This window comes from Nomascus leucogenys, chromosome 2, assembly GCF_006542625.1.
Source record: "Nomascus leucogenys isolate Asia chromosome 2, Asia_NLE_v1, whole genome shotgun sequence".
NCBI classification, from domain to species: Eukaryota; Metazoa; Chordata; class Mammalia; order Primates; family Hylobatidae; genus Nomascus; species Nomascus leucogenys.
In genome coordinates this window covers 135,390,913-135,408,483 of record NC_044382.1, presented here as the reverse complement: position 1 = coordinate 135,408,483, position 17,571 = coordinate 135,390,913, and positions in this window count along the sequence as shown.

Below are 17,571 nucleotides of genomic sequence, written 5' to 3'. Positions count from 1 at the left end.
AGTGTTTCTCAAGACTTTTAATTCACAGAACATTCCACTTTTCCCTTTTAATTTTGATGATAGTTTAGAAAAGGAAACATAACACAATTGTTTCTACAAGCATCTTCATTTTCAAGCAATATTTAAAGCTCAGGGCCATGTGCTTTTTCTTTTGTCAATTCAGCATTTCTTTAATGCTTAGAAGTGAAATTTTGACAACAGAGCCTGTGAGGTGAATGAGTCCAATTTATGTAACTCCCCAATCAAACCAGCTACATGGGAACAGCCATTTGGTGTCCTTCTGCTTCCTATCTCATAGAACTGCTTCTAAGCAGGTCAGCAGGGTTAGGTGGAAAATACACTAGATTAGGAATCTAGCACAGCTTCTGCCACTAATTAACAAAGCAACTCTTGTCTGAGGGTTACCTTCTCTGAGCTTTAATTTCCTCCGCTGATGAGTGAGGGATAGTTAAATGACTTCTGTAGTGAGCGTTCATTATGGTTAGCTTCCTAACTAGACAAAAGAAAATAAGACATTCTTCCTTATAAACATAGATGAAAAGGCTGACTCTGGGCACACTGCCTGGGAGTTAGCCCTGCAAACAAAAAAAGAAAAAGAAAAAGAAAAAAAAATTCTAGATGAAATGTTAGAAAATTGAATTGGGTGATAGTGATGATGATGATTGTGATTGTGACAAAGTAAGGTTGTTTTCCCCCCAGGAATAGAAGAGTGGCCCTACTTCAGAAAAATTTATTGATGATTTAACAAATTTAAAAAGAAAAGGAATCTGATAATACCAGTAGATGCAGTTAAAAACATTTGACAAAATTGAACTCTTATTCGTAACTCTTGTTAAACTAGGAATAGAAGCAATCATTAACCTGATAAAGGACATGTACAAAGTAACATAGCCAGCACACTGAAGTAGTGAGATGGAAGCCTTTCATTTAAAATAACAATGTAAAAAGAGAGAGAAAAAATTTTAACATAGAAAAAACACAACTATCCTTATTTGTAGTAAAAATTCCTGTTGAAATGATCCAGTAGGTAGTACTTATACTTCTTTTCAAGTTCCCAGTGATCTTTGCCAGTCCACAGCCTTAAACAACATCTGTAGGCTAATGACTTCCATCTCTATCTGTCCAACCATAACTTCTCTCCTAAACTCTACAACTGTTAATAGCTTCACTTTGGTGTCTAAGCAGGAGACTAATTAAAACTCTCAGTGTTTCCCCAAAATATCCTGCCCCTCTTGTACTCTTCCTATGCGGTAAATGGCAACTGTGCTTTTCTAGTTGCTCTGATAAAAAACACCTTGGGTCAAATCCAACATCACCAGTAATAAGTCATGTTGAGGGAATGTACTTTTGATATAAAGTAATAAAAATGACACTTTTCCTCGGTGGTCTTCCTCCTTCAAAACCATAATCCCAGTGTAATCATGAGAATAGAGAGAGATTCTACAGTATATCTGGCCAGTATTCCTCAAAACTGTCATGGTCATTAAAAACAAGAGAAGCCTGAGAAACTCTCATAGCCAAGAGGAGCCTAAGGAGACAATGACAGCTAAATGTACTGTGCTGTGGAAAGAAACAAAGAGAACTTAAATTAGAGCAAGAAAAGGCTATTTAGAGCTTACTATAGCAGTGGAGTAGCCACCATCACTTGCATTTGGTGGAAACTCAAAGGCAGATACTCAAGAGCATTGGAAAAGCTTCAGAGTGGGAAAAAGAGAAGCTTCAGATTGGAGGCTTTTATCATGGGGAAGCTGTAGGTGGGCCAAACAGAAGCAGGGTTAGGGGTGCAGTCATTCATTTAATACAGTTTGGTCAACCACTCAAGTGCCTCCTAAGTACTTGGGACTTAAATGGCTTTCTTTAGTTTGTCCTAAGTTGGAAGCTGCGGCAAAAATTACAGAAGCTGTCTGTCATTAGGTTCTGGCCATGTGGGGCCAATTGCTACAGGGCTTGTTGGTTAGCTTCCTGGACTGGTTGCTGCAGTTTGTGGGTCAGAGCTCTGTTTTTATATAGGGTCTGTCATTACTCACTGGGTATTCGGTCTCTCCGTGGTATCCTGCATGAGATCCTGGAACAGAAAAAGGCATTAGGTAAAAACTAAGGAAACTGAATACAAGTATGGGCTTTAGTTAATAAAAATATAGCAATATTAGCTCATTACTTGTAACAAACGTGCCATACTTATGTAAGATGTTATTAATAATAAGCAAAATGGGTATGGGGTATATGGGAACTCTGTACTATCCTTTCAACTTTTCTGTGAATCTGAAGCTGTTCTAAAAATAAGTGTATTTTAAACACACACACACACACACACACACACACACACACACACACACACCTTGGAGACCTCCTTGACTCCTAACTTTCCCTCTCACTCCACATCCAGTCCTTTAGCAAATTCTGTCAGCTCCACAGAGGAAACAGTCAGTGTTTGACCACGCCCCCTCAACGCTCCTGCTCCCACCTGAGCCCCGACTTCACCCAGTGTCACTTGGAAATCTCACTAGCACTGTAACGGCCCACTTGCTCCACGTCTGCCTGTCTATGGTGCTTTTCCACAGAGCTTTACCATGGCCTGCAAGGCCCACGTGACCCAATCCCTGCCCCCGCCGCCTTCAGCCCTCACTTCCCACCGCCCTTTCCCTCACTCCCTCTGTTCCATCGCCCTGGCCTAGTGCTGTTTCCAGCACCCTCACACTTTGGGCTCTTTGCAGCTGCTCCCTCTTGCTGAATGGAGTCCTGTTTCCTCATATCATTTGTCCCAGGGAGGCCTTCCCTGAACACCTTGCTTCATTTTTCTTCATAACAATGAGCACTTCCTGATATTACAATATAAATCTATTTGTTTACTGTCCATCTTCCATAAATATAAGCTTATGAACTCAAGGGCAGTTTGTCTGTTTCATTCACCACTGTATCCTCAATGTTAGCCCCAAGTACTTAGTAGGCAGTCAGCCAATCTTCGTTAAGTGAATAAATAAATGAATGCACCAAGGATCATAAAGTTTCATCAGTGCACTGCAGTTGCTGATGCTGCAGAGTGCTCTTATCATTCTTTTCCAAAAGGCTCATAATTTTGCTCCCATCATATCAAAAATATTCCAGAGATAATTTAGTTCTTTGTTTCCTTCACATACATAAAATTCATTTTACTTAATGTGAGTCAATTAAACTTGGCCTCAGAATATGGTCTAAGATGGGAGCTAAGATTCCTTCCATAATTTATATGCATAGGCATGTGGCATTGCCCACAGCTTAAATTTCTAGAAGCTACAATTCCTGGAAATATTTCAAAATATTCACACGACCAACATTTATTAAGTAAAGCACTATGCTAGAAGCCATATACCAGAAATAACAGGAACTAATTCCTTCCCTAAAGGAGATTACAGGCAGCAGGAAATATATGTATCAAAGCACAAAAAATGCAAGAATAAAAAATGCCAGATACTATAACAGAAGTACACAGAAAGTGATGGGGAGAACACAAACTGTATGGCATAACTACACAGTGCTGTATGAAAAGAGAAGGGTAATTGGGAGAAGAGTCATTGCAGCTGGCAGTCAGGAAACAGATCCGTGGTGGTTTTGTTATTCTCTATATTTTTTCATACACTATTTCTTTTTTTTTTTTGAGACAGAGTCTCACTCTGTCACTCAGGCTGGAGTGCAGTGGCATGATCTCGGCTCACTGCAACCTCCGCCTCCTGGGTTCAAGGGATTCTCCTGCCTCAGCCTCCAGAGTAGCTGGGATTACAGGTGCCCATCACCACGCCTGGCTAATTTTTTGTATTTTTAGTACAGACGGGGTTTCACCATGTTGGCCAGGCTGGTCTCGAACTCCTGACCTCAGGTGATCCACTCACCTCGGCCTCCCAAAACGCTAGGATTACAGGGGTGAATCACCGCACCTGGCCTGACTATTACTTTTACTGGAAAAAAGGCCATTCCTTTTCAAGAATCTCTCTTTCTTTAGGTTCATGATGCTGCATTAATCTGTTCTCCAACTTCCTTTTAACTTCTGCTTATCTCTTCCAAATTTATTTTATTTTAGGTCTCTCTACCTTCTTATTTGAGAAATACTTATTTCATGTGAATATCAGGCACTGGAATCATTTAACAAGGGCTGACTCTGTCACATTTTATTTCTGCTGTCCCCAGACGCACACTTATGAGAGCTGACACCAGGGCTTAAACCACGTTCCTCTGCTCCGGTCGAGAACGGCAGGAACCAGTACATAGTCAACTAACTTTTAGCATTTGGCTTGCAAGAGATGTTCACCGGCCACTGCCCCACTGCCCCACTGCCCCCATCTATCTCCCTTCACCCTACCACTACATTAGACAGAAAGGGTCTGTATTAGTCCATTTTCATGCTGCTGATAAAGACATACCTGAGACTGGGCAATTTACAAAAGAAAGAGGTTTAATGGACTCACAGTTCCGTGTGCCTGGGGAGGCCTCACAATCATGGCAGAAGGCAAAAGACAAGTCTCACATGGTGGCAGACAAGAGAAGAGAATGAGAGCCAAGCAAAAAGGGTCTCCGTTTATAAAACCATTAGATCTCAAGAGACTTTTTCACTACCATAAGAACAGTATGGGGGAAACTGCCCCCCATGGTCCAATTATCTCCCACTGGGTCCCTCCCACAACACCACACAAGGGAATTATGGGAGCTACAATTCAAGATGAGATTTAGGTGGGGACACAGCCAAACCATATCAGGGTCAGACTCTTGGCTTATCTCTTTACAAGATGGCAAACCCAATTGTACCTTCCCTGCTTGTACACAAGAGAAAGAATCTACATTCAAAGCCTTAACAGAAACACTTGATTCTACATCTCTCTCTCTAATCTTTCTCAAGAATGTCAGTTCCAGTTTCTAACCACATAGAAAGCTCACTATCTTCTCAAATGCAATCAGCTAAAAGATAAATTAATTACCTTATCCATGAAACTATTTTCAGATTTTGCCTTTTTAATTTTATTAATACTGTCATTATTATGCAGTAATTATAAATAATACTCCATAGCTCTCCCTCCTACACCAACTATAGTCATCAAAATTCCGAAACTGTAAAGCTTTCTATGGCCTTTTGCATCAACGGCTTTACCATCCCTACAGCTCTGGTGCAAATTTAAGGCCTATGCTGGAACTCTTGACCCCAACTCAGATTCCTGCATACCACCACCAGGGTGACCACATGATCCTTGCTTGAAAACTTTGATTTCCCTCACTTGACTACAGTATAAAGTCCAAATCCTTTAGCTTAGATTTCAGATTGTACTAACATGGTCCCATTCAACTTTCAACTCTTCTACCTCCTTACCTAAACCTTCCATGAATAGAGTAGATTGCCAATTATTTAACTTATATTAATTCTGAATATTTAGTTCATTTTAATCTTTTGCTAATCCCAGCAATGCTATATTGATTCTACTTAGATATGTCTCATTTTACACATGTACAAGTATTATCTGTAGAATAAGTTCTCAAAAGTAGAGTTGTTTGATCAAATGAGATGTGTCTTTGGAATTTCAATGGATATCGCCAAATCGCTCTGCATTGATGTCATACCAGTTTATACTTTCACCAGTGAACTATGACTGCCTGCTTCCCTACTTCTTCTCCAACTACAGCTTGTTACCAAAGATTTGAATCTTTGCTAATTTACAGGTGTGTTTATCATATTAAGAGTAAAATTATTTAATGTGTTTAAGGTTATTTGTGCTTCTTTTGCTGTGATCTCCATCTTATATTATCTTCTTGATTTTTAAAAAATTAGTTTATGGGAGATCTTCACACCATAAGAAAATTAGACCTATATATGCAATGCATGTTGCAAATACTTTGCCTTCTTTGTGACATGAATTCTGTCTTTGTGTGTGTGTGCGTGCATGTTGCCATATATAAATTTTTTCTAGAGCAAAATTTATTATATCTTTAAAATAAGCTCATGTATATTAAAATAAAACTCAGATGGTATTTTTATGAGGATCCTATATTTTAAAATATAGATTAAAAAGATTCATTTTAATTTATATTGTCTTATAGACACAGTCTCACTACATTGACTTGTAGGCTGGCTTGGAACTTTTGGACTCAAGTCATCCTCGCACCTCAGCCCCTGAGTAGCTGGAACTACTGGCACATGCCATTGTGCCTGGCAAAAATATATACAAATATTTTTCATAAGCTTTTCTTAGGTATTTAATCTTTTTTTCTTGCCATTATTGATAGAGTCTTTTATTACATTTTCTAATTGAGTATTGCTTGCGTATAGGAAGGCTATTTATTTAATATTAATTTTGTAACCAGTCACCTTACTGAACTGGCTTGTTTCCAATAGCTTATGAATTGATTTGCTTTTATTTACTGTTATATTTTTACTTCTTGTATTCATATTTTCATCTTTTAATTTTGAAAAATTGACTAAGGTTTTATTTGTGGTCTAAAATATGGTCAATTTACTCCAGTGCTTTGTGGGTACATGAAAAGAATGTGAAGTCATGGAATTTAATTCCATGCAAAGCAATTAGTTAGCAAACTTAACTTATTACTTACATTATTTATGTGTTCCATTTACAGACTTATTTTTTATTCACTTGCTATGCCATGAACTGAGATATGGGCATTAAAACTGCCTGTACCTAATGTGTTTCTATTTCCTCTTGTGTTTCCTGTAATTTTTCCTTTAAGTATGTTGATACGAGGTTACTTTATTCATAGATATACATAATGATGAGATCATTGAAGTGGATTGTATCCTTTATTATTTTCTTTACATTTGTCTGATAGGCCTTTACTCATTCTTTTGTTTTCATTTTTCCTGAGTTATTTTATCTTAGATACATATCTTGAATTTGAAAATATAATTACATTTTGCTTTATGATTTAATTTGAGACTTTTTAAAATGAGGAGTTAATCTACTTACCTTTATTTATATGGCCTATATGTTTACTTTTTATCTGATATATTTCATATTATATTTCATATTGTGTTTTCAGTTATTTTTTTCCTTTTTATAATTTTTTGTTACATCATCTATAATATTTTCTATATGTATGTATTGTCTGGTAATTTGGAGAGTTCATGTTTTTGTACTAATGGTTATATTTATAACTACTACTTTATATTGTATATTTGACTTTATGTATTAGCATCTATTGATTCCCTACTATGAGAAAAGATGAAACCAGTATACACCCATGGTTCTCCTGACTGCTACCATCTCACTTCAGTTGATTATATATTTTTGGTAGTATCTACCTTTTCTCTTTTTTGAGACAGGGTCTCACTCTGTCACCCAGGCTGGAGTGCAGTGTTGCAATCATGGCTCACTGTGGTCTCAACCTCTCTGGGTTCAAGTGATCCTCCCACCTCAGGCTCCCAAGTAGCTGGAACTACAGGTGCACCCCATTACACCTGGTTAATTTCTTTGTATTTTTTGTAGAGACGGGGGTTTCACTATGTTGCCCATGTTGGTCTCAAAATCCTGGGCTCAAGCCGTCTACCCACCTCATCCTTCCAAAGTGCTGGGATTACAGGTGTGAGCTATCACTCTCGGTGGTAGTCTTTACCTTTAAATTTTAACATGAGACACTTGTGTTACTTGACTTACGGGCTTAATATGATTCCCAAGACCCTTCCTAGTCTTCTGGTCTGTATCTCCAATCTAAACTTCTTACATCTAATCTGAGAGTCAAAATCAGAGTCTAGACAAGTTTAAAACCAAGTCACTGTGGCAGAAAATCTGAGCAGGGCAATATAAAAATTAGCAGCTGTGGGCAAATCTGGGATCTATATTTTCAGAAATTTGGGCAAAGAGAAGCAAGGAAGCATTATAGGAAGCAATGATTTTCAATTAAATTTGGAGGAGCAAAATAAAATGGACTTTGTAAGAATACTCTTGGAAATGAATATGAAGTTTGTGAAGCTGGAATCTATGAAGGAGTCAGTGAAGCGAAGTTCATGTTCTGAATGTGGGATTTCTGCTGCCACTATCTAATGAAGACAGGTCCTTCTTCTTGTAAAGCTAAATATATGGGCCAGCACGGTGGCTCACACCTGTAATCCCAGTACTTTGGGAGGCAGAGGTGGGCGGATCAACTGAGGTCAGGAGTTCGAGACCAGCCTGGCCAACATGGTGAAACCCAGTCTCGACTAAAAATACAAGAATTAGCCAGGCATGGTTGCAAACGCCTGTAATCCCAGCTACTCGGGAGGCTAAGGCAAGATAATTGCTTGAACCTGGGAGGCGGAGGTTGCAGTGAGCCAAGATCGTGCCATTGCACTCTACCTTGGGGGACAAGAGTGAGACTTCATCTCAAAAATAAAAAAGAAAAGAAAAGAGATAATGTGGCCTTCTTCATTTATGAATATCAGAACCCTTCTACCTGAATATAGGCAAAGCAAAGCCCTATATAACTAGAAACATCTATCAGAAAGAGCAGTAGACGAGTGGTATGCTCACTGGAACGTATATAGATTAAACACGAATAAGGCGTTAGGACTGATTAGCATTCCACTGCAGAGAGGAATAGTGCTTGTGGGAAGGAAAAATCAAATTTCTTACATTACTCACCAACACTGGTTTTGGCTGGAAAAACAAATCAAGGAACCAAAGATGTAAGAATATAAAACTACAATATTAAGGGTAATTGTTCTGGTTTTCAGACATAAAAAGATCTTGGCAACTGTTGTAACTACTGCCAGACACTCCAATAGTCTGATTTTGTCATGAGATTTTATTTCTCCTTAAAGAAGCAACTAAAAATCAGTAAAAAATCCTACTTGTACAAAATTCTAACATAAAACCTTGACCGTGTAAGCATTTTTAAAAGTCAAAACAAATTTAAGAAATGAAATTTTGCATCCATGTTATCTTTGGAAGAATAATGATCAAATCAAAACTTCAACTGTAATACCATGTTATTATGATCATCAAATCCAAATTTGACAAAACATTAAGCAATGTAAATTTAATTTCAGCAGTAGAAAATAGAAAATTTTTCCCTCAAAATGAAAAAATTATTGTTTCATGAGACTCCATATACAGGTTCAATTCCTGTATGCTTGTATTGTTGAGGGTGAGATTAGGTTGAAGGTTAGTAGGAAATTAACAAGGTGGGATTGGGCTGGCCCAAGGAAACCTGGAAACTTTGTTATGAACACATGGTGTTGGGTTTTCTAGGAACCCCGGAAACAAAGCACAACCACTGCTGAAGCTACAATTTTGTAAATTGTTAGTGCCTGAAGTATTGCTCCTTCCACTTTGCTTGTTTTTTTTTTTTAATTACAGCTATAAGAGGTATAGTTGACATACAACTCATCCATTTAAAGTATACAATCCAATGGCTTTTGTATATTCACAGAGCTGTGCATCCATCACCGTAATCAATTTTAGAACATTCTCACCACCCCTAAAAGGAATCTCTATTCCTTTTAGTCATCACCTGCCCATACCCCTAGCAGACCTCATCCCTAGTGCTAGGCAACAATTAATCTGCCTTCCATTGCTACAGATTTGCCTTTCCAATTTACCTATTTGAAATGAATGGAATCAGACAATATGGGGCCCTTTATGACTGGTGTATTTCACTTAACATATTTTCAAAATTTATTCATGTATAAGTACTTTATTTCTTATTATGATGAAAAATATCCTATTGTATGAATGACACACATTTTATTCATCCATTCATCAATTGATGGGCATTTGGGTTGTTTCCACTTTTTGGTTATTATGAATAAGGGTGTTGTGAACATTCATGTACAAGTTTTTATGTGGACATGTGTTTTCATTTCTCTTGTGTATACACTTCAGAGTCTAATTGCTGGATCATAGAGTAACTCAATGTTAAATCTTTTGAGCAACTGTCGGTCTGTTTTCATAAATGGCTGCAACGTTTTATGTTTCCACCAGCAATATGAGAGTTCCAATTACTCCAAATCTTTGTTAACACTTGTTATTATCTGTTCATAGTATTCCTTCATAATCCTTTTTATTTATGTAAGGTAATGTCCTCTGTTTCATTTCTGATTTTAGTAAGGTAAGTCTACTCTTTTTTTCTTTGGTCAGTTTAGCCAAAGGTTTGTCAATTTTGTCTATTCTTTCAAAAAACAAAGTTCTGGTTTTGTTGATTTTCTTCATGGTTTTTCTAGGCCCTGTTTCATTAATTTCTGCTCTAATTCTAATTTTCTTCCTTGTTTACACTGCATTTAGTTTTCTTTTCTACTGTCTTAGGTGAAATGTTAAGTCGTTGATTTAAGGTCTTTCTTCTCTTTCTTAATATGGGTATTTACAGCTATACATTTCCTTTTAAGCACTGCTTTAGCTACATCCTGTGAGTTTCATTATGTTGTGTCTTCATTTTCATTTATGTCAAATTATTTTCTAATTTTCCTTGCTACATGCATATCATTTTTTTGAAGACTGTCTGAACTGTCCAATTTGACAGCCACCAGCCCCATATAACTACTTAAATTTAAATTGAAACATAATAAAATAAAATAAATTTGTTCTTCAGTCATACTAGCCACATTTCAAGTGCTAATTAGCTACATTTGGTGAATGCCTACTATATTGGACAGTGGACAAAAACTTTTCCACCATTTTACAACATTCTGTTGGGCAGCACTGCATAAGCATGCTCAGAGAGGGGAATATTCAAAGATGAAGTGTCAGTTCACAAGATAGCTTACTGTTCATTTTCAAATGCCACATAGTGTATAAATGTCAATCCAGTTCAGTGCCTCATTTGCTTAATATATTCTCTTATTCACAGTAGTCTCTCGACAGGAATGCTTTTTATGTCATGCAGCCTCAAAAGCTGATCTCCTTGTTAGATCATCTCTGGCATCTTCAACTACACTTTTGCTTCTGCTACTGCTCCTGGCGATTTCTTGCCCATCTTCTCCTACATTGTTTAGTAACTATCAAGTACTAATGTTCATAAAGAAAGGGAAAGCTAGAAGAGTTAATAAATGCTGAATGTCTACTGTGTACCAGGCTCTCTCTGGAGCTTCTCATGTATTAGCTCACTCAAATCCAAAATAATTCTAGGAGGTAAATATTTTTATCTTTATTTTCTGATGAGAAAAAAAAATCAATTTCTAAAATGTAAGGGCAGAAGCCCACACAAATTATAAGTGAGAGAACCAGGATTTGAATCTTTGTTAGGCTCCAAAACCCTCTTTCTCTTGCTTATTTAATTAATCAACTTTATTTTTTAGAGCTGTTTTAGGTTTACAGAAAAAATAAGCAGAAGATACAGAGGGTTTCTATTTATCACCCCAATCACAGTTTCTCATATTATTAACATTGTGCATTAGTGTAGTAAATTTGTTACAATTAATGAACTAATGATGCATTATTTTAAACTAAAATGCATAGTTTACATTAAGGTTCACTCTGTGTGTTGTACAGTTCTATGGGTTTTTGCAAAGGTATGATTCATATATCCACCATTATAATATGGTACAAAATAGTTTCACTGCCCCCAAATTTCCCTATATTCCAACCATTCATTCCTCCTTCCCTCACCTTGAATGCCTGGAAACCACTGCTCTTTTTATTGTCTCCATAGTTTCGCCTTTTCCAGAATGTCATATACTTGGCATTATATGCTATGTAGTCTTTTCGGGCTGGTTTCCTTTACTTGGTAATATGCATTTCATGTTCCTCTGTGTCTTTTCATGACATGATGGCTCATTTTTTCTGTCACTGGAAAATAGTCCATTGCATGACTCTGTAACAGTTTGCTTATGCATTAGCCTATTGAAGAACATCTTGGTTGCTTCCAAGTTTTAACAATTATGAATAAAGCTGCTATAAACATTAATTTACAAGTTTTTGTGTATATATAAGTATTCAACTCATTTGGGCAAATAATATCAAAGAGCACGACCATTGGATTGCAAGGTAAGAGCGTGTTTAGATTTGCCAGAAACTACCAAACTGTCTTCCAAAGCAGTTGTGCAATTTTGCATTCTCACCAACTTTGAATGAGGGTTCCTGTTGCCCCACATCCTTGTCGGCATTTGGTGTTGTCAATGTTTTGAATTTTAGCCATTCTATGGGTGGTAGTGATATCTCAATATTGTTTTAATTTGCAATTCCCTAATAACATATGATGTTGAGCATTTTTTCAGATGCTTATTTGCCATCCGTATATCTTCTTTGATTATGTGTCTGCTCAGACCTTTTGCCCATTTTTAAATTTGGTTGTGTATTTTCTCATTGTTGAATCCTAAGAGTTACATTTTTAAGAGGTAGACTGTGTTTTTCAAGGAATTGGTCCATTTCATCTAGGTTATCAAATCTGTGGTCATGGAGTTGTTCCTAATATTCCTTTATTATCCTTTTAATACCCATGAAATCAGGAGTGATGGCCTGTCTTTCATTTCTGTATTAGTAATTTGTATCTTCTCTCATTTTTCCTTAGTTAGCCTGGCTAGAGCTTTATCATGCTATTGATCTTTTCAAAAAGCAAGCTTTTAATTTCATTGTTTTTCTTTATTAGTTTCCCCTTTTAAATTACATTGATTTCTGCTTTTATGTTTATTATTTCTTTTCTTCTGCTTCATTTGGATTAAATTTGCCCTTCTTTTGCTACTTTCTTAAGGTGGAAGCCTTGATTATTGATTTGGGATTTTCCAGGCATCTTTCTGTTATTAATTTCTAATTTAATTCCATTGTGGTCTGAGAGTACACTTTAAATAACTTCTATTCTTCTAAATTTGTTAAGGTGTATTTTATGGCCCAGAATATGGGCTTTCTTTGTAAACATTCCATGTGAGCTTGAGAAGAACCTGTATTCTGCTGTTGGTGAAATATTCTATAAATGTCAATTTAGATTCACTTTATTGATAGTGCTGTTCCGTTCAACTATGTCCTTAATGATTTTCTGCTTGCTAGATCTGCCAATTACTACTAGAGGGATGTTGAAGTCTCTAATTACAATAGTAGATTCATTTATTTCTCCTTGCAGTTCTGTCAGTTTTTGGCTCACACATTTTGATGTTGCATTGTTAGGTGAATAGACATTAAGAATTGTTATGTCTTCTTGGACATATGACCCCTTTATCATTATGTAATATGCCTCTTTATCCCTGACAACATTTCTTGCTATTAAAAATCTGCTTTGAATGACATTAATATAGCTACTTCAGCTTTCTCATGATTAGTATTAGCATGGTGTATCTTTCTCTATTTCTTTATTTTTAATCTATCTGTGTCTTTAAGTTAAAGTTTCTTGTAGACAATATATAGTTGGGTCTTGTTTTTAATCTATTGTGATACTCTGTAAATTAAATGGTTATTTATTTATTCATTGATTCATTTTTCCTCCCACATGTTTTATTTGTTATTATTTGTGTGTGTGTGTGTGTGTGTGTGTGTGTGCAATAAGAACACTTAACATAATACAGTATTAACTATAGGCACTATGCTATACAGTAGATCTCTAGGAGTTAGTCATCTTGTGTAACTGAAACTTGCATCCTTTAAGCAATACCTCACCAAACCCCTACCCCCACCCCAAACCAGCCCCTGGCAACCATCATTCTACTCTTAGCTTCGATGAGTTGGACTATTTTAGATTCCTCATACAAGTGGGACAAAATGGTTTTTGTCTTTCTATCCAGCTTATTTCTAAGTGATATATTTAGACAATGATGTTTCATATGGTTATTGGTATAATTGGATTAATATATACCATAATTGTTACTGTTTTCTATTTATTGCCCTTATTTTTTGTTTCCTGTTTTTGTCTTCCACTCTTTTTCTGTCATCTGTGATTTTAGATAAACATTTTATACAATTCCATTTCTCTCCTGTCTTTGCAAATAAATTATGCTTTCATATTTTATTTTTTAGTGGTTGCCCTAGAGTTAATGATTTACAATTACAACTAACCCATGTACACTTTCAAATAACACTATACCACTTCACAAGTAATGCAAATTTCCAATGTTTTCCTCCCATCCCTTACAATATTGCTATTATTCTTTTCCCTATCCCCAAACTGAGTACAATGTTGCTGTTATTCTTTAGAACAAACTGTTATCCTTTAAATCAACTAAGAAAAATAAAATATTTTATTTTGCTTTCATTTATTTATTCTCTAATGCTCTTCCTTTCTTTATGTAAATCAGAGTTACTGACCTATATGATTTTCCTTCTTTTTGAAAGACTTTCAGAATATCTCATGCTCAACAGATCTCCTAGATACAAATTCCCTATTTTTTAATTTGTTGAGAAATTATTTATTTCTACTTCACTTTTGAAAGATAATTTTGCTGGGTACAGAATTCTAGGTTAGTTTTTCTTGTTTCAACACTTTAAATATTATACACCACTGTCTTCTCACTTATATGGTTTCTTTCCTTTCTGTCTTTCTTTCTTCCTTCCTTCCTTTCCTTCCCTTCCCTTCCCTTCTCCCTCCCTTCCTTCCTTCTGTCCTTCCTCTTTTTCTCTTCTTTCTCTTTCTTTCTTTCTTTCTTTTCTTTCTTTCTTTCTTTCTTTCTTTCTTTCTTTCTTTCCCTCCCTCCCTCCCTCCCTCCTTCTTTCCTTCCTTCCTTCCTTCCTTCCTTCCTTCCTTCCTTATTTCTTTCTGAAACAGGGTCTCCCTCTGTCGCCCAGGCTGGAGTACAGTGGCATGATCTCAGCTCACTGCAGTCTCCGCCTCCTGAGTTCAAGTGATTCTTGTACTTCCCAGCACCTGAGTACCTAGGATTACAGGGGTGTACCACCACATCTGGCTAATTTTGGTATTTTCTGTAGAAATGGGGTTTCGCCCTGTTGGCCAGGCTGGTCCCGAACTCCTAAACCCAAGTGATCCTCCCACCTTAGCCTCCCAAAATGCTGGGATTACAGATGTAAGCCACCATGCCGGGCCCCACATGGTTTCTACATAAAAGCCTGATGTAATTATCATTTTTGCTCCTCTATAAGTAAGGTGGGTTTCTTTTCCCTCTGGCTTCTTTTAAGACATTATTTTTGTCTTTGCTTTTCTGTGATTTAAATGTGATTTGCCTACATATAGATTTTGGGGGGATATTTATCCTGCTTTGTGTCTCTGAGCTGCCTGAATCTGTGCTCTGGTGTCTCATAAATTAGGAGAAAATTCTCTGTCATTACTGCTTCAAATGTTGCTTCTGTTTCTTTCTCTTTCTTCTCCGTCTGGTATTCCCATTATACGTATTTATACCTTTGGTAATTGTCCCACAATTTTGGGGTATTCTATTCTGTTTTTATTCATTCTTTTTTCTCTTTGCTTTTCAGTTTGAGATGTTTTTACTGATATATTTTTAATTTCACTGATTCTTTTCTCAGCCATGTCCAGTCTACTGATAAGTAATCGAAGGCATTCCTCCCTTCTATTGCAGGATTTTTAATTTGTGTAATAGTGTTTACTTTTGAGTCTTTTCATAGAGTTTTCATATTTGTATTTACACTACCTATCAATTCTTGCATGTTGTCCACTTTTTCCATTAGAATCCTTAGTATATCACTCAGAATTCTTTCAAACTCCAAGTCTGATAATTCTAAAATTTCTGCCATATATGAGTCTGGCTGTGAGGCCTGCTCTGTCTCTTCACACTGTTGGTTTCACCTTTTTTCATGCCTCGTAATTTTTTGATGAAAGCTAAATATGAAGTACTGGGTAAAAAAAAAACTGAGATAAACATGTCCTTAGCGTGAGGTTTTATGGTTTATATATTTTATGTCTTTAGTGTGAGGTTTTATGTCTTTAGTTTTATGTCTTTAGTGTGAGGTTTGACTAGGAGTTTGACTGTTTCCTCTTTGCGGTAGCTCTGTCAGAGGCTAAAGTTTCCTCTGGTGTCCTTGTTTTTGTCTCCTCTGTTGTCTTTGGATTTCCCTGGACGCTTCTTAAATCATTCCTGAGGTTTGCAGTTCTTTCCACTGCAATTCCTGTTGTTGTACAGGAACCCTATTAAGGAGAAGGTAAGGTGTAGAGTGAAGGAAATTGTTCACAGTCCTAAAATTTGCTTCAGTATTTTAATGAGCCTGTGCCCCTGGACCGTGACACAATCATAAGTTTGTTGTATTTCCTCTAGCACAAAATGACAGGTTAGGCTGAATCATGTCAAGAGCCTCACCTAGTGCTATCTAAATTCTCTGATTGCAATAATTTAATCTCTTAGTTTGGAAATATCTTTGTGTCATTTTTGTAAACATCCACTAGGGGGAGAGAAAATGTGTCTCTCATCAGTAACAGGATAACAGGTAGACAGGAAAGGACATTCCCACAGCAACATTTGGATATGCTCAGTTTTTCCCCACAATGAATGCTCTACTTAAAGTAAAACAGCAATCTGAGCATTTTGAAGATGTTCTTAAAACATCTTTATTGGAGATTTATTACTTAAGTGAAGTTGTCTTATTGCTTCTGGGAATTTTACTAGAGGCCATTAGAGGGAGCTCAAAGCTTTTAAAATAATATATATGTTTTTTTCTTTCTCTGCTTTCAGCACTTGTCATTGCTAGCACTTTATTCTTAAGACCCTGAATTTTCCTCATTTTCTTTAAAGATCAATTGAAATGCAAGAGATTTACCCTAATGTGTCTACCTGAGAATAAAAAGAGAATAAATTGCTTTTAATGAATTACTTAAATAATATAAACATGTCATTGCAGAATCGCAGTATTTAGAGAATAGTTTGTTTTCATTTTAACCACGCAAAGAATAAGAAATTACTTTAGAGATCCTCATAAATTAAAATTTTTTGAAAGGAATGAATTGCTTTCTAAAAAGACACAAAGAATATACATGATCTAATACAACAAAATCTATAAGCGACATCTTACTGGCATTTAGTAAAGGTTAAATCCTTACTCTATATAGGCAATTTTTTCCCGTGTATTTATATTTTCCTTTAAATTAAATTTTAGGTACACAACTTTTGATCCATAGGGATTTTTTTGGTAATCTGTTCTAATTATTTTTTAATTTTCATTATCTTCCTTGATTTATGACTTATTTAAAACTGTGTTTCAAACTTTCCAATTGTCTGAGGATTTTATCTTTATTTTTTGATTTCTAATTTTGTTACATTGAGATACAAGAATGGGTCTACATTATGTTGGGTTTTTTTTAAGTTCAAATTTTGGGTGCAGGTAGGTTTGTGTGTGTGTGTGTGTGTGTGTGTGTGTGCGCATGTGTGAGAGAAAGAGACAAGATTTTAGCTGTGACTTTTTTGTTATCTTGATGTTTCAGCTAAAGTCTCAGCTTGTCAATGTGCATGTTTGCTGGGCATTCTAAGATAATATGAGACTGGGTTTACAAAACTTAAATCATCCTTCACTTCAAATGCTGTATGAAACCAGGCTAGAGAATTGGTTATGGGATGATAAAGATGAAGAAAAGAAGTACAGTATTTCTTTAAAGAGAAAATTGGAGGATCATGATGTTTCTCGTCTCCATCTAGATGTGGCGCTAATGCTACCCTCATTTTAATCACAGCCAGGGACATACATTGACAGAAACAATCAAAGAGCAAGACAGATGCTGCCTAGAATTTGAGCACACAGTAATTGGTAT